Genomic DNA, 24,320 nt, shown 5'->3' with positions numbered 1-24,320 from the left:
ACTACTACGGTGGTTTTATAATATTCTACTGCATCTCAGTTGTACCTTGAAAAGTTTGGATTTGTAACTGCTACTGCCACTTGAAAATACAGGGACATGACTATAAAATCCAAATGAGAGGGCTGCTCTGATTGCAAGAAACATATATATTTTCTAGATTGATTTGCCTACTTGAAATGTAGTGCAGTTGTTCCAGATGCATTGCAGTAGTATTTCCAGACAGATTAAAATGATCATAACTGTAACTGTTCCTCACTGGAAACATTCACATAAATGTTTACTTTTGTTTTAAATCATTTAAATATTCACAGTGAAGCTGTTCTGTAACAAATAATGCAACTTGTTCTGCATGAATACATCCAGAGATAACTTAGACATTTACTCACGGTTTCGCTGGGCCTAATTAATATTAATTGACTGAAAAAGGATATTCCTTGGGTGTGTGTAAGAGCAGTATGACTGTATATATGGTTATCCCCTGAATCCGTATTTTATTTTTATTTATTATGTTCAATATATCTATACATTCAGGCATTGACATGCACTTTTGTAATGTCTTGTTTATAATAACTGAGGTGCTGAGATGCCGACTCTGCAGTTTTACATATGTACCAGGGAGAGAACCTTAGACCCCAGTAATTGTTCCTGGTATAGGGATGTGCTCTTGGTCTCAAATCAATCTTGTCACTCCTCGGAAAGGAAAGAAAGATAATAAGTAGTATTCACCTGATTGCCTTCTTGCTCCGAGACAGCTGGTGACGCTTGTCTTCTGATAGCCAAGAATCTCAGATCTAAGGCAAGGATAAAGATAGGATGGGAGCTTTCTGAATCTAAATTTGACAGTCGATGGCTGTGTAGAGGGTCAGGAGGGATAGAATCTGTGACACATAGGAGAAAGAAACAAAATGTATCTGCTCTGGCTGCAATGATTAGATGTCTCTTTGTCTGACTTCTTTACAGTGGATGATTGATCATACCCGCCAGCTCACTAATATCATAATTAACAAAGTCGCTGCTACATCAGAGAAGTTAAATCGAAAAATTTGGCAGCAGTATGATGGCATTGTCACAAAGATCACTACCATTGAAGAGTCAACATTTGCTCATGTGAAGCTGCAGGACTATGTGGACCAGCCAAGGAGTGTTGAGCTTTCAGAAATAAAAGTAGGTTATATGTAGATTTATATATATATATATATTCTTACGAAGGATCAGCACACACTGTTCTGTAGTGAAGTAGTAGTGTTTATTTCAATCAAAACACTACTACTTCACTACAGAACAGTGTGTGCTGATCCTTCGTAAGAATATATATGCTTTATTGATCGCGCACCACTGGCAACATCTGTGAGTGAGTGCTGGTACTGTGGGATTACATATATATAAATATATTACATATATTACTGTGTGTGTGTGAGACATGCGAATGTGTATTATTGGCAGCGTCAACATGTTATAAGTAATGCATTCATTGTATCTGAACACTGTTATGTGTTTTATTGACAGATATTTTAAATGTTCACTTTTTCCTAACAACAATTTGAAATCCATTTCCTTTTCAGTGTCTGGTTATTTCCCTGTGTATGCTGTGTGTCAGGCAGTTTACTGCAGCGCCTGTTGTGAAAATGCCAAAATGACACATTGTTAATGAGTGTCAGAGTGACAGTGACAGAGAGAATGTCTATGACATATAATGATAGGGACTTGAAGGGTAAATAACACTTTATATACATATATTGTGACATTGTCATATTTTTTTTTAGTTGAGAGGCTGATAATTCAATTTGGAATAAAAATATGGCTACCATTTAGATTATCACATTTATTTTTAAGGAATCAGATCAAATTCAGAATCTAAAGTATTTTTCTTGGAATAGCTTATGTCTGTTTTATCAGTGGCTTATTTTATATAATGCCTGCAACATTTGTATTCCTTTTTTTTATCTAATGTCTACTTTTTTGTAGCTAAATATGGTATTAAAAGAGCTTTGTGTGAAGGTCAAAGACGCCTGCTTGGATTCTTACAGGGGAATGTAATAAAAGTCGCAAAGAGCAAAACAATTCGCACCAATAAGACTAAAAATCCACATCTCGCAATGTAATATTGTTCCTTAAACTGTTACTGCATTGCGAATTTTAATTGCGCATTGCGAATTTTAATTGCGCACTCATTAGAAGTGCTTGAAGGTGTCGTAATCTTTTGGAGCAAACATAACGACTTTTTCAGTAAGAAGTTTTATTACATTGACTGCGCATTGGCGCAAACTATAAAATTCGCAAACGGTCTTTCACTGTCGGAAGTAGTCGCTAAACAGTTTCCGGGCTCGCAAAAGCTATATTAAATTCGCACAAAGCAAAATTTGTTCGCACAAAGGCATAACTTTTCGCATTGCGAATAGTTTTTCCGTTAGCGATTTTTATTACATTCCCCCGTTAGTGCCTTGTGATGTAGGTAAAGTGATTATATGGTCTTCTGCAGCAGGTTAAGCACCCAAACCACCATGAACTAAGGGTATTCCCCTCTGTACTTGGTTACTTAATAGAATTTAAATATATTTAAATACATTTCTTTGAATTCCTAGGACAAACTGTTCATAGCAGTAGAAACCCTTCTGTTTCTAAACGACAAGGCACCCTTATCTAAAGAGGACATTATTTTAAATGGGAATATATTTTCCTGGCCTGGAAGAATTATACCTATCATTAAAAGCAGGTAATATCATTGGGTAGAAATACTATATTTATATTTCTTGAGTAAATTTATTCAACGTTTCCTGATCAGTATTATTGGTTTTTATGATTGAGAATCTGATTGGTAGTTTGCTTTTATGACAAGCTATGGATAAAGATGAATGTGTAGTGCAGTACAGGCCATCACTTGTTCCTTTGTTATTCAGTGTAATTAATATTTTGGCTGAAATGCTAACATGGATCACAGTAATTATGAAAGTGATGGCTTTTGTCTCTTTGTATGGAAATGCAATATAACACATGTCCAGAGGGGTGACTGAGGAACAAGCTATTTTAAGGAAGATTACACTTGGCTGGCCTTTATTAGGATGATTGACCTATCTTGAATTAAAATGATGACTTATTCTAATTATTCTATTGAAATGTAAACAGTGCAAATGATCTCTCTAAATATTCCATTTCATTCTTTCAACCAATGAATTTCATCAGTGAGGCACGACTAGAGAGGACACATGAAGCAGCCCTGGCAAAGCTGTCTCAGTGGCAGAGGGATTGTTCCAAGAGCTTAGCTGATCTTGTTGTGGAGGAATTTCAAAGAAAAGTATAGAGTATATTGATGAGGTATGTTATTATATATATATATATATATATATATGTGAGTGTGTGCGCGTGTATATATGTATATATATTGATAATGGGTTGAGTGCAGAGGAATCTTGTATTTGTCTATATATATATATATATATATATATATATATATATATATATATATATATATATATATATATATATATATATATATATATATATATATATATATATATATATATATATATATATATATATATATATATATATATATAGGATACGAAATGATGGCACTTGCAGGATTTTAGCAAAAACAGACAAAAAGTGTCAAAAAGAAAAGGTTTATTTATCCCTTTTCTTTTTTGACAATTTTTGTCTGTTTTTGCTAAAATCCTGCGAGTGCCATCATTTCGTATCCTGCATTTACCCTCTAAGCATGAGCACCCGTGTTGTGATGTGCGTGTTGTGCGGCTCATATCCACCATTTTCTATATATAAATGTATATATATATATATATATATATATATATATATATATATATATATATATATATATATATATATATATATATATATATATATATATATATATATATAATTAAGTACCTGCACTCCAATTAACTTGAATATGGCCTTTAGCAAGGATAATATATAGTAAAGGCCCCAAGGATTACAAGTGTTATGGTACTATTGGTACTATAATAATATTTTTGGGATATCAAGTTAATTGCAATGCTGATCCTTCACATTCTATATTACTATGGACACTTTTTGTGCAGATATGGTACCCATATTCTAGATTAATGCTCTTGAAAATGACTAGAATAAGAAGTTTCCATGCCAGAGAACCATTAATTACCAGCAGACTGTCCAAAGCATGGGTACTGTTATCAAACAAAATTGAGAAGAGGCTATCTTTAATTGTAGTTAAAAATTGCAGACCTGAAACAAAGATTCAGGGCCCCCTTAAGTGAGCTGCTGTGTGTCTGATGCTCACAGTGCTCTTTCAGTCTATTAATAAGTGCATATGTACATCTGGGAAGAGAAGAAATAGCCATATCATGGCCATTGCTAAGGAAAGCAGGTAAGACCACAAGAGAAATTGAAGTATAAAGAGAGTAATTTAGAATGTGTAATGTACAAACCTCTGTTTGCCCGTGGTATTTGCCTTGTCTATTTGATATGTTCGGTGGTTATGTGTCTTTAGAAGGGATGATTCACTACAATATAGTGCAATGTTTTCTGTTGCAAATTCCGCATCATCTGTGTTTACATAGGGCTTTGAGAGTGCTGGTCATAAAATTTTTGCAGTCATAAGTAAGTTATAAATATGCTCAAGGCACATAAAGTGTTAGCTCATGTTTTAAATATATATTTATCTTCTTACAGAGGGCTCTGATTAACAAAGAGGAGGTACTTTTAGAAACTGGGCAGATAAGTGCATTTAAGCAGATAGAAGAAATCTGTAAACTAAAAGAACCCTATGAGACTCTGTGGGCCACTGCTATCCATGATGTTTGTAGTTTCATACATTTTATACAGAAAGTTATAACATGTTATAGAGGAAATTTGAATTTGCTTCAAATCTTTCCTTCAGCTTATATAATTATTCTTGAAGGATATTTGCTGATTATAGACTGCATGCTTTTTAAGTCACATACCCAACAGAATAGGATTACTGTTTAAGTAGTGTTTAAGTTAATGTAATGTAGAGAAGCCATTTTGTATTTTTATAGGACAGGAGGGAGCCTGTCGGTATAGGCAGTTTTGCAGTAAAATCAATATAAATGTTACTGCCTTAATATGACAAGATTTAGCCTCTGTTTGGCAACATGATAGATGATTCCTACATCACTTGAAAAAATCAATAACTTCTTACTAAAAAAATGTTTGTCATTAGGTGCAGAATTTAAGGAAAGCTAGTTACAGGCTGACAAAAGTATTTTATCACCCAGATTTACACGGACCTCTGAAAGTAGATACCAACATTAAGTCCAAGCTTGAGAAGTTTAAGACCAACATGCCTCTTATAACAGCTTTGTGTACACCAGGGATCAAACCCCAACACTGCAGCCTGATCAGTCAAAGGTAAAGGAACAATTTTGTCTGATCTATATAAAATTCTCTTTATATATGTTTTATTTATGGTTATTTCCCTTTCCTCCTAATTATATACACAGTGCTTCATATGAGCCAGAGAGTGCAGGATTTAGTACTTAACATGGTAGTTATATGACAGTATACAAAAGGTTCAAGTTTCTAAAAAAAGAAACCTCAACTTAAATGCTTAAGTAAAAGAAAAACAATGCCTTATTTTGTACGGTTGCCTTGATTTGCTGGCCATATACTTAGTAAAAACACTCTGGAGTAGTGATGAGCAAATGTTTTCACCATGTATGGTTTGACCTCAAATTTCTGAGTTTCGCTGCAACAGAAAGTTTAGCAGAACGCCAAAAATTCATCACGCAGTAGGTTTTGTGTGCACCAAAAATGTCGCATGGAAGACAAAAATATTACCCGGTAGGCAAAATGTCTCCATAGACAAAAAGTCACCCATAATCTATTTTGCTACAAATAGTCGCCGCAACAAAGCAATTAAAAAAAAATATGTTGAATTTAATTGTGTTTTACAACATTTTTGCTGTTTAACTCATCAATACTCAGAAATGTGAAGGCCTCAGGCCAACCTAAGTGATCCTCAGGTTGGCATGTTTAGGATCTGATGTCAGAATGGGGCAGCACATAGTGGCTGCTATGTGCCCATTAAAGTCTTCTATTGCTTCTGTGCTCATATTTTTGGATGCTGCAGTTGTGATTATAGCCATCTGAGGCAGTATGGGCATTTGATGATTACACCGAGAAGTACAGTACGACCTAGATTAAAACACAGGGAACTCCTATTACATATATTGGACAATAATTATGTTGTTGAACCAGCAGTAATTGCAGTGAAAACATTTAAAAGAAAAGTAAAATTGTTCTAATAAAAGCAATTAAATATTCAGCCTCAGTTTGTCAATTTTGCCTGTACACATCACTTTGGTGTGTAATCTTTCATTTTCTTTCTCTTATTTTCTAGAGTCACAAAAAAAAGGTTTTTTCTTTTATAAATGTTACTCAAGAATTCAGCCCCCACCCAAATTATAGACTTTTTCCATAAATGGGCCTAATTACCTGAATTCAGTTTTGATTAGCAGTGTTAATTGATGCAGCTGTGGATGCTATCTGTTTACCTAAATTACCATGTGCAAACAGCAATATGTCTGAAAGTGAATATGCTAAACTGAAAATACTAATTAGTAATGGCAGATTGTTATTCAAGTCCCATCTTTAAGCTTTTTAATGAATGCTCAGATGTGTCAGGGATTCATGAGGTTCTCATAGAAATGTCTATATTATATATGATTTGTAAGTGCAATGCTTGGCAACAGCTGGTAAATAGAACATGGTTTATCTAAACTGATCGTGTAGTCATCAACAAGGAACACTTTCCATAATAAGTATTGATGGACGAATTTCTCCCATTTCGCTTCGCCGAAAATGCGAATTCTGACGCCGGCGACAATTCTGACGCCCATCAAAGTCAATGGGCGCCTAGAATTGTCGCTGTTGTCGGAATTATCACAGGCGTCAGAATTGTCACAGGTGTCAAATATATTTGGCCACCAGCGAATTTTCGCTGGTGAATTTTTGCGGCAATTTTGCGAATGTATTCGATGGCGGCGTAATGCGGAAATTCACTGCGAATTCGCGCCTGGTGAATAAATTCGCCCATCACTAATAATTATGTTCTGTTTAGCAAAATGACGCTACACTTACAGGTTTTGAGATTTGTACATTATATGGCTCCATTTTACCAGTCATATGCAGAAGATTGCCAACTTACCGTATCTTTACCCAACAACAAGTGATTTCCATTGATAGAATTCTGTTTGCAGCATGCATACAGCTATTGGGCACTAGGCTTTCTTTTTTTGCAAATATGCAAAGGAAACATAAATTTTTTATGAAAAGCAGATGTATGTTCTTGATATCCACTCTACTCATTAATTATGGCAAATACAAAGATTTGGTGGCACCATATTTTAAAGGTACATATTAGATCCCTCACTTGGCTACTTAATCGAGATGAAATTGTGTATGCTGAGGTGGTGCTGCTACTTTATAATGGAATTTTATTTGCTAATCGATTATTTCATGAATATGAAATTCATATTGGTAAAGAAGGAGTGCAAACTTGTCATAGCTACTAAGTGAGAACCGTGGTCTTTTATCCAGCACTGTGTCATTTCATTAGAATGTGATTTTTTTTTTTATCCCTGGGGTTACTGAACTTTACCAGTACTGAAGTAAGTCTGCCTGTAGCTCTCAAACCCCCAGCTGCATACAGACAGGCTTGGGAAACCTATTAGTGAACTCATCCGGAACTACAAAATTGGAAACACCTGTACTCAACCTTTTGGGAGAGAACAGCTGCCAATCAATGTTTTACTTAAAAATGGACAGCCTCCTGAAGTACATCAGTGACTGTCAAGTTTGTCCCAAGAGAATTTTCAGCAGTTGTAGGCATTGCATCTGTTGTATAATGAGGCAAATAGCCTTCCATGTTAGCCCAAATAAGTACAGTTTACTCAAGTGTAAGAGCAGGGTCACATTTGTGACTTGTGCATATTAAAGTGGTGACTTTTTTTGATGGCTTTTCTCATTCCGAAAAGTGTACTTAACATTATCAAATAATCTACACTTTAATCTACAACGTTATCTATTCATAAGGTTAAACAAAACAGAGCATCAATCACTAATTGCATCATATATAATGATTGCATTTACGGTTATTACGCTATACAATTGTTTTATACATATTATTGTACTTAGTTTGCATGTTATAACCCCTAAGCCTTAACTCAGGCATACTGTTCCATAACTTTTACAGAACATGCAGGTGTCCCTCTTGTCTGCCTTGTAAATAACTTCAAATGAGTTAAACTGGCATTTAGAATTATTTTTTGCCATACCATATGCTGTGTATATAAAAATGTGCGGTGTTAGTCATCCTTCTATTGCATGGATCCCACTCAATTTCACCAAACTTCACACTTAGTAAAATGAACAACACCTATTAAGAACACAGCTTGTGGCCTTCTATATTAGATCATATTACACTTTCCATTTTATTTACTTTGGAACCTTAATATCTTACCTACATTATTTATGAAAATATGACAAGCGCTTCATTTCAGAAAATGCTGGGTGAGTTTACTAACTGAAAGTTGTGGAACAGTTTAAATTTTTTTTACAGTTTATTTTTTATGAAGTTCAAATTTGAATTTAACAGTTTATTGGCGCGAACAGACATATATTTGGTTGACTACTTCTTGACTATGTGCTGCCATATTGCTTGTTTATCAGGATGACTGTTCTATTTGCAGATCAATATCATTTTTAATGATCAGTGGGGATGCAGGGATTGTGAATAAGGTTAAAGGACTTAAGAGGAAAGCTAGGTTTTAAGTTAGATGAATAATGGCTTATGTCTCAAAGGGATGGATTAGCAGCTAGAAATAGATTTGATTAGATTTTGAATTAAGATTTTTCTATGATGTGAGCACTATCTTATGGCCAAAAAAGATAAAGAAAGTCTCTCTTATAATTTTTAACATATATATGCACATATAAAAATAAAATGTCCGTAGATGTGATTCTTAATAGCCCTTGATTCCTTCCCTTTTTACTTGACACTTCTGAAGTGTTGAACTTGCGATAGATGGCTTCCTCGTTTTAATTTAAAATTTAAATCTGAAAATTGCCTGGTAAAATGAATACCTCTGCAGATTTTGCGTGAATATAAAATAAAGGGCAGCATATTAAAGTGAGATCAAGCAATATTCATCAAAGCAGTCACATTTGTACCTAAAATATTGCTTATGCATCATGGTCTAGGAAGCATAGTCTCTGAGGAAAATTAATATTTATATCTCCTTCTTTGGAACGTTCCCTTCTGTTGTCACCAACTGGTTCTCTTCACACACAGGAATAAAATACCACACTAAAGATATCAATATACTGTAACATGGAATTACATTTTAAAAAGCAAACCTCGTATTATAAACGATGTAATCAAGTTGACATTTGAAATGGATGTTGACCCCATTAGCCTTGTCCTGGATATTCTGATTCCACTTTTCTCTCTGCTGTCTAAAATATATTAGTGCAGATGGAGTAGACGTTATTGCAAAGGCTGCTGGTTTTATCATTGTGCTATTTTGCCTATGTTACATTTACTCCAACAGTGTTAATATGAACAGTGCATTATAGCCATTGTAGTTGTTAATGGTTCTAGTAAGTATAGTTACTAAACCATAAACACATTGATCATTAAACACATTGACGAGGTATGGCAAGCTTAAGTGCATCACTACAAAACTTGAAAAAAATGGCTTCCAAAAAGCCCCCTTTCTCCTTGTGTTGAATTACAATATAGTGGCAAAGAGAGGATAATCGAAGAGACATTTTAATTTCAAAAATTCCACTTGCAAACTACACCTTTGTTACTATATATTCCTATATATGCCCTTAGTTTTAATATCAATATAATACAAATTATTTAAACTTTAAGGCATACAGTCTTTATATAGAGGAGTCGATAAATTATGGGATGTAATGCTAAAGAGGATTAGATAAAATATGTGATATAATGCTTACAAGTAAAATCATATTAACTAGCTGTCTGTCCTGGTGATATTGTACATATGTTATGAAGAGGATTTTCTTGTGCTCACATGACCCTGAATGTTGGGGGGGGCAGGAATATAAGAAATAATCAGGACCAGTGTGAACACCTAAAAATTATATGCAATGGCTGTGCCATATCTACTGTAGATAACCTCATTAACCATAAGCCCACACAAATGTATTATCCTCAGCAATTATAATTAAGTGGATGCATGAAAATGTCCAGTTTTCTTTCCTGTTATAAACTTGTTTTAGTACTAAATGTTTGAGGTTAAAATTCAAATATATCTAAAATATGTGAGGGTTAATCAATTGTTATTTAAGTTATTGAGATTTATGTTTGTAGTTATTTTATATACTGCTCTTTTAGTGAATGTTAGTAATATTTGTACTCTTTTTCTTTGTTAATGAACTTCAATAAGATGGCCTCCATCGTTCTAGAGCTATCCTGCCAAATTCTTATGAACTGCTGAAAGGGATGATGGCATAATAACAATAAAGTGTTTGTGCAGGGGAGCTTTGACCTGGTTAGAAAGGCTTAGAGGTTGGGGTTAAGTGTGAGGTGAACTAAGAGTAAGGGGCATGGTTAATAGTATGTGAGAAAAAGTAATTAAAAGGGAGAAAAAGCTCTTTTTGATCCAGCAACTTGGGGAACAGCATCGCACCCTACTACCCAGTTAGTTTCCCCAGAGGAGGGAGTTCTTTTTTGGATTGAGGTTAATGTCATGGTTAGAGTTTGCTGAGTTTGCTGAAGCTGGTATTGCCCTACTTGCTAGGGTTTTGTTAGTACCTCCTAGCATAATGGGTCAGATTTAGGGTTCCTTTGTTTCCACTCTGAGCATGATGGTGGCTAGCAGGACAGTTCACCATTAAATCCTGTTGGGTTTGTTAACAAGCATTGCAGTGTTTTTTCGGAGAATCATTACAACTTATGTGTTACATTGTTTGATTTTACAATTCATTTTCTTCCTAATTGTGTAACTAAAGCTGTGATCCTTTCACAACAATCCTGGGCTCTCAATTATTTTAAAGTTAGTTACATTTAAATGCTATTGAAATTAATATTAAATCTGTCCTTTTCTGTTTTCTACACTGCTGGTCTGACCCTTGAATCAAAGTAGCAGAAGCCACCTTAACAGAACAGTGAAAGGAAAAACAAATATTGTTTTCAACTGCAATTATGTTTACAAATAACTTTAAAACCACTGAAAATTTCATGAAATTAAAGTTAATTGTGCATTGTTTGTGTGGAACTCTCCTTTAAGCTTTCTGGGCCTATATTCCTTAGGTTGGTATCAAAATTACTCCTCATGAAAGCACTTTGCTTCTAGAGGTTTTACAGCTTGGCCTTGAAAAATACCTTGATAAATTGAATCAAATCAGTTCACAAGCCAGTAAAGAATATGGCCTGGAGAAAGCCCTGAATAAGATGAAAACAGACTGGGAGAACAGTTGTTTTATTTTTTTTTCACCTTACAAGGACATACATATCCATGTATTCATGGCTGTAGATGACATCCCGGCACATTTTTTGTTTTTTCTTTTTCCATTTATATTTGCAGTCTATTAAAGTCTGTGTTTTACAATTATTTTAAGTCTTTCAAATTTTTTTGTCCATTTGGCTAATTGGATCCCTCATAACAAATTTCTGTGAATAAATGTGTGATCATCCCATGCAAACACAGACAATTTTACAAACCAGTGTTTTATTTTTGCTTGCCTCTGCTTACATTTAAGATGTACATGCATAGGCCAATAAAAGCTTCCAACTGAGACCCTCCATACTGAGTTTGCAGCCTATTAGCCCATGTATGGTTGATTGACTTGTCCAATGAATAGATGGGCAAAAATCATCTATATATCGTTTAACCAATTGACATAGGCCCCCTTTATGATCCAAGTATTAGCCCAGGGGCCAGATGATTGGATCTCTCCAATATGGCCCAACGTGTTGGTGGCCAAAACAGGCAAGGATTATTTTCCAATTTTGCCAAATAAGCAGCTCTATTAGTATGTGGCTATTTTTTAATCTTTAATAAACTTTAAAGCACTTCCTACTTATAAAATTAGATCATATAGTATATACATAATTATATATATATATAGGCATATTTTTCATATTGATTATGATGATCTTGCGATCTTTCATTTAAAACATCATGGGGGAAATTCACTTAAGGGTGAATTTTCATCTCGGAAGGCTCTATCACACTTCGCACCACTTCAGACTTTAATTCCTATCACATACACTAATGCGAAGTTACGTCTCGTCAGATGAACACTGGCAAAGTTTCACCAGTTAAACATTGTCAGTGCAAGCATTTCATAGCAAACTTTTGCTAAAGTTCATTACTGCCTAGTGTAACTTCACTAACAAACTTATGTTTAGGTCAATTTGAATAGTCCTCTACCCCTGTTAGTAAATTGGCGATGTCCCTGCAGATCGTATTTCTGACAAATTTTCACTAGTGACGGCCACTTCGCCCTTTACTGAATTTGCCCCCAAGTGCTCTTATGTCACAAAACAGACAAAAAGCAATGCATTTTGGCTTCTTTCCCTCTTGGCACACTGGATTTGTGTCCATCTGTCTGTGAACTTTAAGTCCTATCTGAAATTATTATTGCTGGCATCTTGCAAGCATACAATTCTAGGAACATAATAATAATACTGTGCAGGAATTTTTTTCTGACCTCTTCAAATTACATTTGTGTGTCAAGGGAATTTCTCAGTGACTAGAGGTAATAAGGCTCAATCCATTTTGCTGGTTGGCTTCAAATCAGCTCTTCAGACGCCCTGACTTATCCATTCGTTTTATCTTGGCTTGTGATTTCATTTAGCTCTGTAATCCAGGTAACTAAGCCTCCTCTTTTCACATTGCTCCCTTTTCTCCTCCCTCTTTAAGGTTTTGCTGGAAGATCACATTGTGAAAACTACATGAAAGGCTCTCCATTTATTGCAACATTTGAGAAAGAAATATTAGCATGGGAGTCTAAGCTGGTACGTTGCTTTGGTGAAACTCTTGTTGGATTTAATTAGCTTTTAGATTTCCTCATCATCCAGCATCTCAGATTTCATCGCCCAATAAGATTTATGCTTCAGTGCTTTTCATTATACAAAACTTTTCAAACTTGACTTTGCCCTCAACATTCAGCAGAATATTAAGAAGGGGAAAAGCAGAATTGCATTCTTCATGTTAAATTGATTTCACTCTAGTTTTTATTATGTGAGCCTAAATGCAATAGACACACGGTAAGAGAGTGAATCATCCAAGTGAGACACACAAAGAGGCAGCTGCGCTGGCTCATTCTTTACTGTGCTTTACCAAGTAGAACAGAAAACAGGAGTTGAGAAGGCATTTCTGCAAGAATATAAAATGGCATAGAACAAACCATAAAAAAAAAACAATTTTGTTGTAAAAATCTATCATGGATTAGTTTTAGAAATCTGCCTCAATTCCCATCAGCAGCTCTGAGAATGGTATTGGTTTCATCTACTTTATCTTTTTATGCAGTGGCTCTTGCAGAAAGTTTTGGATTCTTGGCTCAAGGTTCAAATGGCCTGGTTATACCTGGAACCCATGTTTGGATAGGAGGATATACGCAACCAAATACCAGTGAAAGGGGAAAAAATGAAATTGCTGATGCAAACTGGTAAGTTGAAACAGGATATTTTTTTAATTATAGGATTAAAGCTGATGTGTGTCTACCAGAAATAAAGATTACAGGTAAATCAAGATTTACCACTCTGGAAAATACAGCTAATATCAATGAATAGGAGCTGCACAGTGGTAAATAGCATGCTGTCATATAAACATTGTATGGATTTTTTGTTAATGGATAAACTGTTAATTACTTTGGTTTATTCTATTGCATGCACTTTTTTTTATCAGAGTGAATTAGTGACTGTAGTAATGTGCAGTGGCTGTAATAAATTGGCAGAATGTAAAAGAAAAAACAGTGATAGTCCCTCATGCATAAAAAAATAATTAAAGTAAAAGAAAATTTGGAGCATCCATGTTGCCCTGTTTCATCTTTTGTTCAGATGATATTAATTTTGCTAAGTAAAGATGAAAAGATATATATTGCTTGTTCTGTCTTAGAACACACAACAGCAAAGATTATGGAAAGTTCTCAAACATCTTTGGAAGAGCCCCTTTGATTAATTACTTAAATATACACACATGTAAATATCAGGGACATGTACACACATATACACAGATTGATGCAAACACCAGTGTTCTTTTTTGTTAATCCCTTTATTCTATTTTATGTATTTTGTATTTTATGTATTTTATGCATTTTATGTATTCTGTATCTACTGACTCTTAAAAAAGACAAAGTCATTAATTTTCTGTTAGAAGGCTTTCTTTTAGTTGGAAACCTTTGATGGCTCAAAATTTAAGCTGTAGTTTATATTGGTCTAAACTAGAATTGACACATTTCAACTTTTTCAAGTGGAGCGTTCAATTCATGGATAGCAAATAGTTGCTTTTTTTTGCAGCCGTATTGCATTTTTTAAAAGTTTTGAAAGAACACAACATGCACCTCGGGGTTAGAACTGTGCAGTAAGTTCATTGTTTAGAACTTTCTGACTTGTCTAACAGCAAGACAATAATATGAACTAGGAAATAGTCTGTAATATCAAAGTATAACTGTTAGCGCATGTAAAGAATATTTGATTATGAAGTGTCTGTGCCTTCACTTATATAAAACTAGTATGGATACATTTAATTTCAAAGTGTACATACTTTAATCAGCAATATTTTGCAACTTATTTTAACAATATGGGCTGTAGAAACATAACAAAACTGTAGTGATGTATATTTTATGGCGATTTATTTGTAAAAAAAGAACATGACTGACAAAAACAGCAAAAACACCTTGCATTGCCATCAGTCAAAAATACACCCATAAACACCTATAATAAAAAAATTCTACCATCACTGTTGCTAACAGAAAAAGCAGTATTAGGGCTAATTTAATTAGAGTTCCTATGGAAATTACCCCATTAAAATTATACTCAAAACATACACGGCACCATCACCTGATGCCATGAGTGGGCAGTGGGTGGTGCTACAGTTAATGCTAACAGGATCACAGTGATTGGATGCCATTGTTGTAATATTTATTTATAAGGATCGGTGAATTTTTTCGCCTTGTTCCGCCGAAAAAATGATGCCCATAGACTTGTATGGTGTCGTGCGTCAAAATAAAAAGACACGCGTCCAAAAAATTTCGCTGCGTAACAAAATGTTTTTTGACGCCCATAGTCTTTAATGGGCATAGGCGAAATTTCTCCGGCGGCAAATTTTGGGTGAAACTAAACGGGTCAAATTCGCCCATCCCTATTTATTTAATCTTCATGTAATATAGGTGTAAATTTGTCTGGTAAATTGATATTTTAGTGATCAATCTGTGTACAGTGCAATCTGGCTTTAAATAGGGATGTAGCGAACTGCCGATTTGGTGTTCGCGAACGCCGTTCGCGAACACCGGCAAAAAATGCGAACGTTCGAGAACAGTTTGCGAACTTCGAACACCCGCTAAAATCGTTCGATTCGAACGTTCGAAGGATTTTTCATTCGAATCGAACGTTCTTCTACGGATAAAGCTGTCTTTCCGCAATTTGAATCACCATACTTTGTCTCCTAAAATATTTAAACATTAAATAAACCCAATGAGATTGTTTTGCCTCTAATATGGATAAACTGTTTCTTGGTTGGGATTAAGTACAAGGTACTGTTTTAATAATATAGAAAAAAAGGTAATTGTTTTCTAAAATTTGGATTATTTGATTCAAATGGAAGCTATGGGTGATGGTCTTTCCATAATTGGAGCTTTCTGTATAATGATATTTTGGATAACCGCTCTTATACATGTGTACTGTGTAGGAAACATTTTCTTATTAATTCACCACCTGCCCTGCATTATATGTACTGTTCAGTTAACCTCTATTTATTGTGTCTGCATTTGTTATTTTTACTTTGCCATCATTAGTAGCCACAAGTCCACTGATTTTCTGGAAAGCAAAAAACATAAAGCATTTTGATCTATTGATCTGGCTATGGCAAATAAAAGAAGTGAATCAATTTAGCAATGTGGGTTAATAGCACAGAACAAAGCCCAGTCATAATTAGGTAGACAAAGGATTTTCCTTGTCCAATCCAGTTAAAAATGAAAACCCCCTCACCAAAATGTCTTAGAGAATAATGTGTTCAGGCTGAGTAGAATTACCACCTAGCAATTTCTATTTATCTGAAGCTTAAAAGGCAGCCGTGTTTTTGTAAAAAGCTATGAATGTGGCAGTCCTAGTTAAAGGTAGAGAAAAAGATCACTCCTTGTTTTGTAATAAGGGGATTTTCAATTTGAGAGAGAGAGAAAGCCTGTTGTGTGAAGTATGGTTATTACATTCTCTGTATTCTATCTCACCCACCAGGAGGCTAATAATGAAGGAGTCTGTAAAAGAGGCCAATGGCATAAGGGTTATCTCGCAGCCCCAGATGCTGGATAGGTTGAAGAAGGCAGAATTGCTTTTGGATGACATTCAGAAAGGCCTGAATGATTATTTGGAGAAGAAAAGACTATTCTTTCCAAGGTAAACAGTCCATTTTCTCTGTCAGCTGTACATGTTTATCTAAAAATATGTTCTGATATCTCTTAGGCTGATTTTTCTTATTTCTAAATTCAGATTTTTTTTTTCCTGTCTAATGACAATTCTGTCTGAAACAAAAGACCCACTGAGAGTTCAACCACACCTTAAGAAATGCTTTGAGGGTATTGCAAAGCTGACTTTTAATGCAAAGAAAGAGATAACACATACAGAGTCTGCAGAAAATGAAAAAGTAGAGCTTGTGCTGAAAATAATGCCGTGGAAAGTCTTGTTGAAAAATGTCTACATGAGGTGAATATTTTAAATCTTTCTTCTGGATTTACTTGAATACAGTAAGGCTTTTGTACCATTCCATTATTTCGTATCATGATCATCAGCATATTTTTCCCATGATGATTTGGGTTTATAGCTGCATCAGTCCTTCAATTTTTTTTTCAAATAAGCTTTCCTATGCCTATATGTTTCATGTTAATATTTACACGTTTATCCAGGCTTAGTATACAGCTTTAGTGTTTTATAGCTTTCTAAACAATGTGCTGCTAATAGATTAGCAGGTATGTGACAAATATGTCATGCTTTCACAATATCAGAAGAGATAGGAAAGAACCCCCACTTGATCCCCACTTGATCATTTAAGTGGGGGTTCTTTCCTATCTCTTCTGATATTCTGAAATTTTGAATACTGACTGCAGTCAGACCTCTGCTTGAATCAGAAGGAGAAAAACAAAGGGACAGTGGGGTGGTTTGTGTTTTTCCAAATATGTCATGCTACTATCCACCACAAACATATGTTTGAAAAAATAGCAACCACCCTGCTGATGCTGACCTACTGTCCACCATCCACACTGCTATTTGTTGCTATTTGTTGATTGTAAAGTAATAATTAGTGATGGGCAATAGCAAAATATACAGTATTACCACTGCAACAAACTGTTAGCACATTCGGCTTTGCCAAAAAATTGCAAAACAACAAAAGAGTCAAAGTATTGAAGTCAATTGGCGTCAAAGCACTAGAAATTTTTTAAACTACACAACAGCGAACATTATTTTGCTCACCCCTAGTGATAATATTAAACAGAGGCAAATTGGCTGTATACTGCAAGAAAATCCTGGGACCTGGCCCCTGAGGCCAAAACATCAATAGTCCTAGTCACAACCAGATTCTTAATCTTATTTCCTCTATCCAATCAGATATCTCACCTACTTTATATATTGTTCTGTGGGGAAATATCTTTTTTTTCTGGTCCATTGAGGCCACTAAGGTTCCCTGTTAAAGCAACCTGCTAGGAGTCAAATAGTTTTGTACTGTATAAAAATACTTAGAGGCTAATTTAAGACTTGCCTGTTGAAGAGGCAATTTTCTGCAGGTGACAAAGTGCATCATCTGCCTTCAGTATAAGAGGGAATCAGTTGCTACCATTATCTTTAATTACACACATGCATAAACAATTACAGGTAAGTAGTAACAATCCACAGTCATACCAAAAAACTGCTGATCCGGTGTTTTCTGTACTGTTCCAAATCTTTGCAGGGTTCTACTGGGTTTTTTTTTCAACAACCAAAAGGTAACTTTTGCTTCAGGGAGGTCTATTGTCTAGACATTTAGCAAAATAGTAAAACTTCATTCACAAAAGAGCAGATTAATTACTTTATACTTATTGTTTTTTTTATCTTCAATTTCAAAATGTATCCATCTTAGGAATGATTTACTAGTACTGTTCTTATTTATACCTATTTCTGGGCTCCCTGTGCCATCACACAACCTGCTGCTTGCTCAGCTAGGTCTTTATCTATGGAGCAAACATAGAGGCATTTTATGCATCGGCCAAGACACTGCCAGCTCCTGATTATGTTAACAGCTTAGTCAACTGTATTGTGATGCAAAACCACAGCATTCCCGATATCTGATTTGGGCTTGGTCAGATATCAGTTGGGAAGGTTGGAAAAACCAATATGGCTGTGTATTTGGTGTTTTGGCAAATTTTCCTAGAAGAAAAAAGCCCACATATATAGTTCAAGCTTTTTATTCTGACTGACAGACTGACATCTGACATCAGTAACTAAAAGTATTAATTTTGTAATAGACTTGTCAAATCCTATGTCCTTGTGACTAGTCCTCTATTTCAATTCATCAGTATTAGTCTTAGTTGTAGTGGTTTTATTTATCCATATTAGTTCACCACTTCATTTGTATAATATCTGTATCAGTCACTTTGTGCCCAATCTTAGTTTATCTTCATACAGTATGCTTCCATCTGTAAAAGGTTGTTGGTCAATATGTCACAGACTGTCACTCATTCTATTTCAAACTGTCACAAAGGCTCTATCAGGCTTTCAGTCAATCTAGATCAGTCTTTTTCGTTATATATTGGTTTCTATTAGTGTCTGTATCACACTTTTAGATAAGCCGGGTTAAATTATTGCCTTTAACTGCTACTTCTATTCTCTGTACATCATTTTGTCAGTTCACTCTTGCTAGAATTTAAAGAATAGATTAGGATTTTGGTTCAAATGTGTCTTCATCCATTAACACTATATACACTGACCTTTGCTGTTCCAGAAACATAGGTCATAACACTAACTATACATTGCCCTTAATACTTTTTTTGGATCTACTTTATATACTAGATATATATAAAATTTGGAAATAAAAGAAATCTGCAGATATACCAACAAAAAATAGAAAAAAATGTATTGCTTATGACGTTTGGCCAAAACATACCAAGACTCCATCTATTAAAATATTATGGCATGTAGAGAATGGGCTCAAACCCAAACAGAATATGTTATTCTGAATACAGACCTACAGGTCCATGGGAATTCCCCCCCCCCCATTTCATTGTCATGTTAGTCTCAACTCTTTTGTTGCAAGTATAACACATTTATCTCACATTTGCACATTTGGTGGCATATTTATTATGCTGTGTAAAACAAAATTGGCCAAAAGAACGGTGTAAAAAGCTGTGTAAAATAAATGGCGAGTTTATCAAAGTGTGTGTAATTTTATGCCATGCGAATGCCAGATTTGACAGTTACTTTACAATGCTTCTAGCGGAAGAAAAAATGTGTAAAAATTGTACACTATTTTTTACATGCTGTACACATCATTTTTTACATGGCCTGGTGACATGTGGTGTATTATCTCTCTGTTTTTACACAGCATAGTAAATATGTCCCTTTAAGTTTGAAAAGGTAACTATTACTGAACTAATGGTACCATATCCTAAGTGATCTCTATCAGTTCAACAAAACGTTTGCCATGTAGACAGCTGACAGTATCTATAAAATATTGCATTTTAACTTGCTTTATTACTTATTCTATACAAATTAAATAGTGCAAAATGGTGGTCCTTGTAATGAACAGTGTAAAGATGTTTTAAACTACTTTTCCTCTTGCTGTTAAAAACATAAAACGCATCATGTTGCTTAACCAGATGGTACCTGGTCCTGGACATATGCATAAAATATTTTCATCCCAATCTGTCTGATATTGTGGAGGAGAGGGCGCAATGGTCCACATATGGTTGTTTTGCCCTGAAGTATGTTTCTGGAGTCTTTGGTATGATTGTTTCTATTACTCATATCCACTTCAGACAAGGCCCTTGGATAGCTTTATTGAACACATGGATTCCTAATACTGATACAAATTCTAAAAAACATAACAGTGTTATTACTTTTTAGACAATAATTTTCAGCTTCAGATATATAAAAGGTATCCATGTGCTGCCCTGGTCAAGAAAAGGATTTGGAACCTCCTGTTTTCACTTCCACTACTTCTCCCTTCAGTGAAACATATGGCCTTGCTTTGGACTCAGTATTTTCAGTACTGCAGCACAACTAGAAATGTATATCCTGCATTACTTTTGTCTGCTGCAAGCTTACTTTGTGCTGGTGGTGTACTTGTGTACTGTCTATACACGATCTCCAGACTCATTTTACACTTGTCCCTGGCATCACTGAAGGGGGAAAATAGGGGCAGTGACTCTTGTCACAGAGGTATTATATTATTTATTTTTAAATATATCTGGTGAGAGGTGTGACCCAAGATATGGTATTAATAAATGTAGTCTGAAATGATTATTTGTAAGGATCATATTGACTTTTATGGGGGGAGGGGTTATTTATCAAAATGCTGATTTTTCTGAGTATTTAAATGAAAAAAGTCCGACCAAATTAAAATCCATGATTTGACCTTATTTACTATTTTAAAAGCACAAATTCATTGTTTCTGGGGAAATACAGAAAAAGTCTTATTAAAATAACATTTTATGTTTTTTTCAGAGTTCTTTACCGAATCGTACTTTTTTCAGATTTTATAAAATGTCAGAAATAGTCGGATTTTCAGGCTAATTCCAGCGCAGACCACAGAAACTTCCAAATAGGATGGGGACTTCTCTACTGATGGGCTAGACTGTCCCATTCCGCTTCGCCAAACATTCACGAAATGGAGAAAAAAATTAGCAAAATGGCAAAAAAATTATTATTATTATACTATTTTTTCCAAATGCATTAAAGTAAATGGGTTTGATGCGTGACAAATTTTTTTGGACGCAAAGGATTTTTCACCGGTGAATTTTCATTGCAGCTTTGCGAAGGCATTCGCCGGCAGCGAAACATTGAAATTCGCAGTGAATCCTTGCCTGCCAAATTTATTCGCCCTATCACTAGACCTCTCCCATTGACTTATATACAATCTCGGCAGGTCTGAGATCTTCGGGTTCTGACTTTTTGCAGCTATAGGGTTTAATAAATCCCGAAAAAGTTGAGTTTTTTTTCAACTAAAAATTTGGAGTTTATAGTTAAAAATATCTAGTTTTTTTGGTTTTTGGCATTCAGACTTTAAAATATAAACCCTTAAGACTAAATGGTTTAGCAAGTGCATGCCTTATTAGTTGTCATTCCAGGGTTTTGTAACAAGTGAAAAACATTAGTTACTCTTATTATCCAATTACTTTTATGATTTATAAATAAATGTACTAATTCTCTTTAATTTTATGATTTCCTTTTCTTCTTTATGCCATCCAACTTGGTCTCAGTGTATAACACAAGAAAAGGCGGTAAGTAAAGCCCAGCACAGGTAAATATGTGGGGAGGAATTTCCTTATCAGAATTGTAAGGTAGTTTACTAGAAAATTATAAACTATTGGTAAATCAGTACCACCTAAGTCAATTTGTCACTACATCAGTTAAGATCTTGTTGTATGTGCATGAAATTCATTTTTAGTATTTACCGAACCATCCCTTTTCGCCATCTGTTTGTCTGATCTGATTTCAGTGGTTTGTGTTTTTTTGTGTGTGCAAGTTATAGGCAAAAGCCTAGCATGAATTTTTAGCTTAGTTTCATGAAATCTTCAGGTGCTGCATAGTTTGTTATTACCAAAGTGTGGTTTGTCATTGACTCATGAACAAAGAATGCATGTGCTTTAATAAGCATTGAAAGAATAGTCTGCCCGGAATACAATATTGTGGAAAGGGCTTTTGTTTCTCCTTGGAACAGTTTGATTCCGGCGTATCATGCAGCTTTGTGTGCTAATTTGGTTAGAATTGCTGCTTTTTCCATGATTAAACAGTTTTGGTTTGACTAAAACCCTGCTGTGGGCTGATTTCAGTGTTCTTCAGCTGCCATGAAGTTCCACAGCATTTTCTAATGCATGTTAGTGTTGTTGTGTCGGATAGCTGTTTTTGGTGTCCTGTCACATTTAGTGGATTGAGTTGTTTTTTTGTGTTGTTTGTTTTGTGTCTTCTACCTCTTCCAAAAGATACAGTATGACCGTGACAGCTGCAGTTCTGTTAATTTTTTGATGTAACTATTTAGTGCAGCTTGTCATTAAAAAATAGTTTAAAATGCTCAGTAATGTAGCATGAAATTATAGGTTAGTTTTGAAATGGATGTGAAATCATGTGAAGAAAATAAGTATTGCATCCGATCGAGATTAATTCACTGTGGTGTTTTATGGCTTTTTATTCCTATGTGATAGTAATAATGTCTCATGTAGGGATGGAAGCCATGAAATACATTGTGAAAAGTCATCAACTAAGATGGGGGCCATGAGCATAGAAAATGCAATGGCCATGGAGTTAATAGATATTATTGAAAAACAGTCAGTAAAAAGCTATTTTTGGCAAATTGTTTACACAAATTTTTAAATGATTTTAATGTTTGAGCATGAAACGGTGGCTTGTAGTCGGAGCTTCTTGGTGGTGGGAAGTCATAGTGTGGGCTTTGTTGGTAATCCAAGGTAGCATATGTTGATGTGTTACTATACCCATGCAAGGGCTTTATTGTCATCTGTGGTCTCATAACATTGGTCCACTTTTAAAATATTAAACTGGTTTTATATATGCACACATTGCTGTGGCTGTTGCCATTTATTGCCATTTATATATATATATATATATATATATATATATATATATATATATATAGCTTTTAGCTTATAACTTAAATGCACACTACCTAGATACAGTAGTTATCCATAACATACTACCTTATTGATTTTACAGGTATGTAATTTGCATGCATAAACCCATTGTTGTTGAAGTATTGGATCAAACAGGTTATGGAGAAATTTTGTTATGGAACGGCTTGCTTCTGAGTCCTTAAGATGTTTTAACATTATCGAGTTCTGTCATGATAGAAAATGTTTTTATATGAAATGAATTTTTACCTGTTTTGTATGAATTTAAAAACAATAAAAGAGATGTTAGTATATCACGCTGCCTCGTTGCTTTTCTATTTGCACTACAGAACATTTCCCTAGCATAAAGCCTTTCTTCTATGGCCACATTTTAATTTAGATAATTAAAAACCTCCTACTCTTGGGGTTAGATGCATTTATTTTTAATTTTATGACAGTTCCTAGTTTCTAAGGACTGAATTATATCAGTTATAATTTCAAATAAAGAGTCCCTGTTGCCATTTCGATAGTAGACATTTATAATAACATCTGCATAAAATGATTAGGGAAAGAATACAGCCACAGACACAAGTGAAAATTACTTTGACTGACTTATAGTTTGTAAAATATGCACGAAGAAAAGAGAAATAGCTCCAATTTCTCTTTTTAGAATGTTTGTAGAAACTATGCAGTATTGGCGTAAAATTGTTTCTAATGTTCAAAATCATAGATACTCTGTAAAGCTGCAAAGACCTATAACCTTCAACACACTGCTTTTAGGCACAGCTTTTCATGGATAATGCTGAAACCCCCTTTACTGAAAATCATTCTTATCAAGGAGGTAATTGCACTTTATGGCAAAGCTATACTTTTGTTTGAGCTTTATTCTTAAAGCAATTGCCTACAAATAATGTCCAAAAATTGCTCTCTACTACAAAAATAGCTATCTGTTCTAAAAACTGAATACATATTTGAAATTGAATTATTTATTTTTTAACAAAATAAAAGCACATTTGTTAGTCAAAAATTATTGTATTTTTTATATTAATAAAAAGCATACATTGATATGACCTGAAATATTTTGAAAATTTTAAGACAATAAACATGTTAGATAAATATTAGGAGGAATTACTTTTTCAATAACAAATATCTTTGCATTCTGAACAGTTGTCAAGAAAAGAAGTATTGCTTTCAATAATATAAACCTTTCCTGAGCTTGTTAGCTACAGTAGAACAATGGATGCCATAGATGGAACAACAAGTTATAGTCAAAAGAAAATCAAAAGTAAAATCAGAGAAAT

General features: G+C 34.5%; 1 pseudogene; it reads left to right on the top strand.

The window, feature by feature from the left end:
* LOC108712383 overlaps positions 1-24,320 on the top strand; it is a 613,424-nt pseudogene that overhangs the window by 132,454 nt on the left and 456,650 nt on the right.

Source organism: Xenopus laevis, chromosome 3S (genome assembly GCF_017654675.1).
Source record: "Xenopus laevis strain J_2021 chromosome 3S, Xenopus_laevis_v10.1, whole genome shotgun sequence".
NCBI lineage: Eukaryota > Metazoa > Chordata > Amphibia > Anura > Pipidae > Xenopus > Xenopus laevis.
Note: the sequence above shows the minus strand (reverse complement) of the source record. Positions and strands in the feature narration are given on the sequence as shown.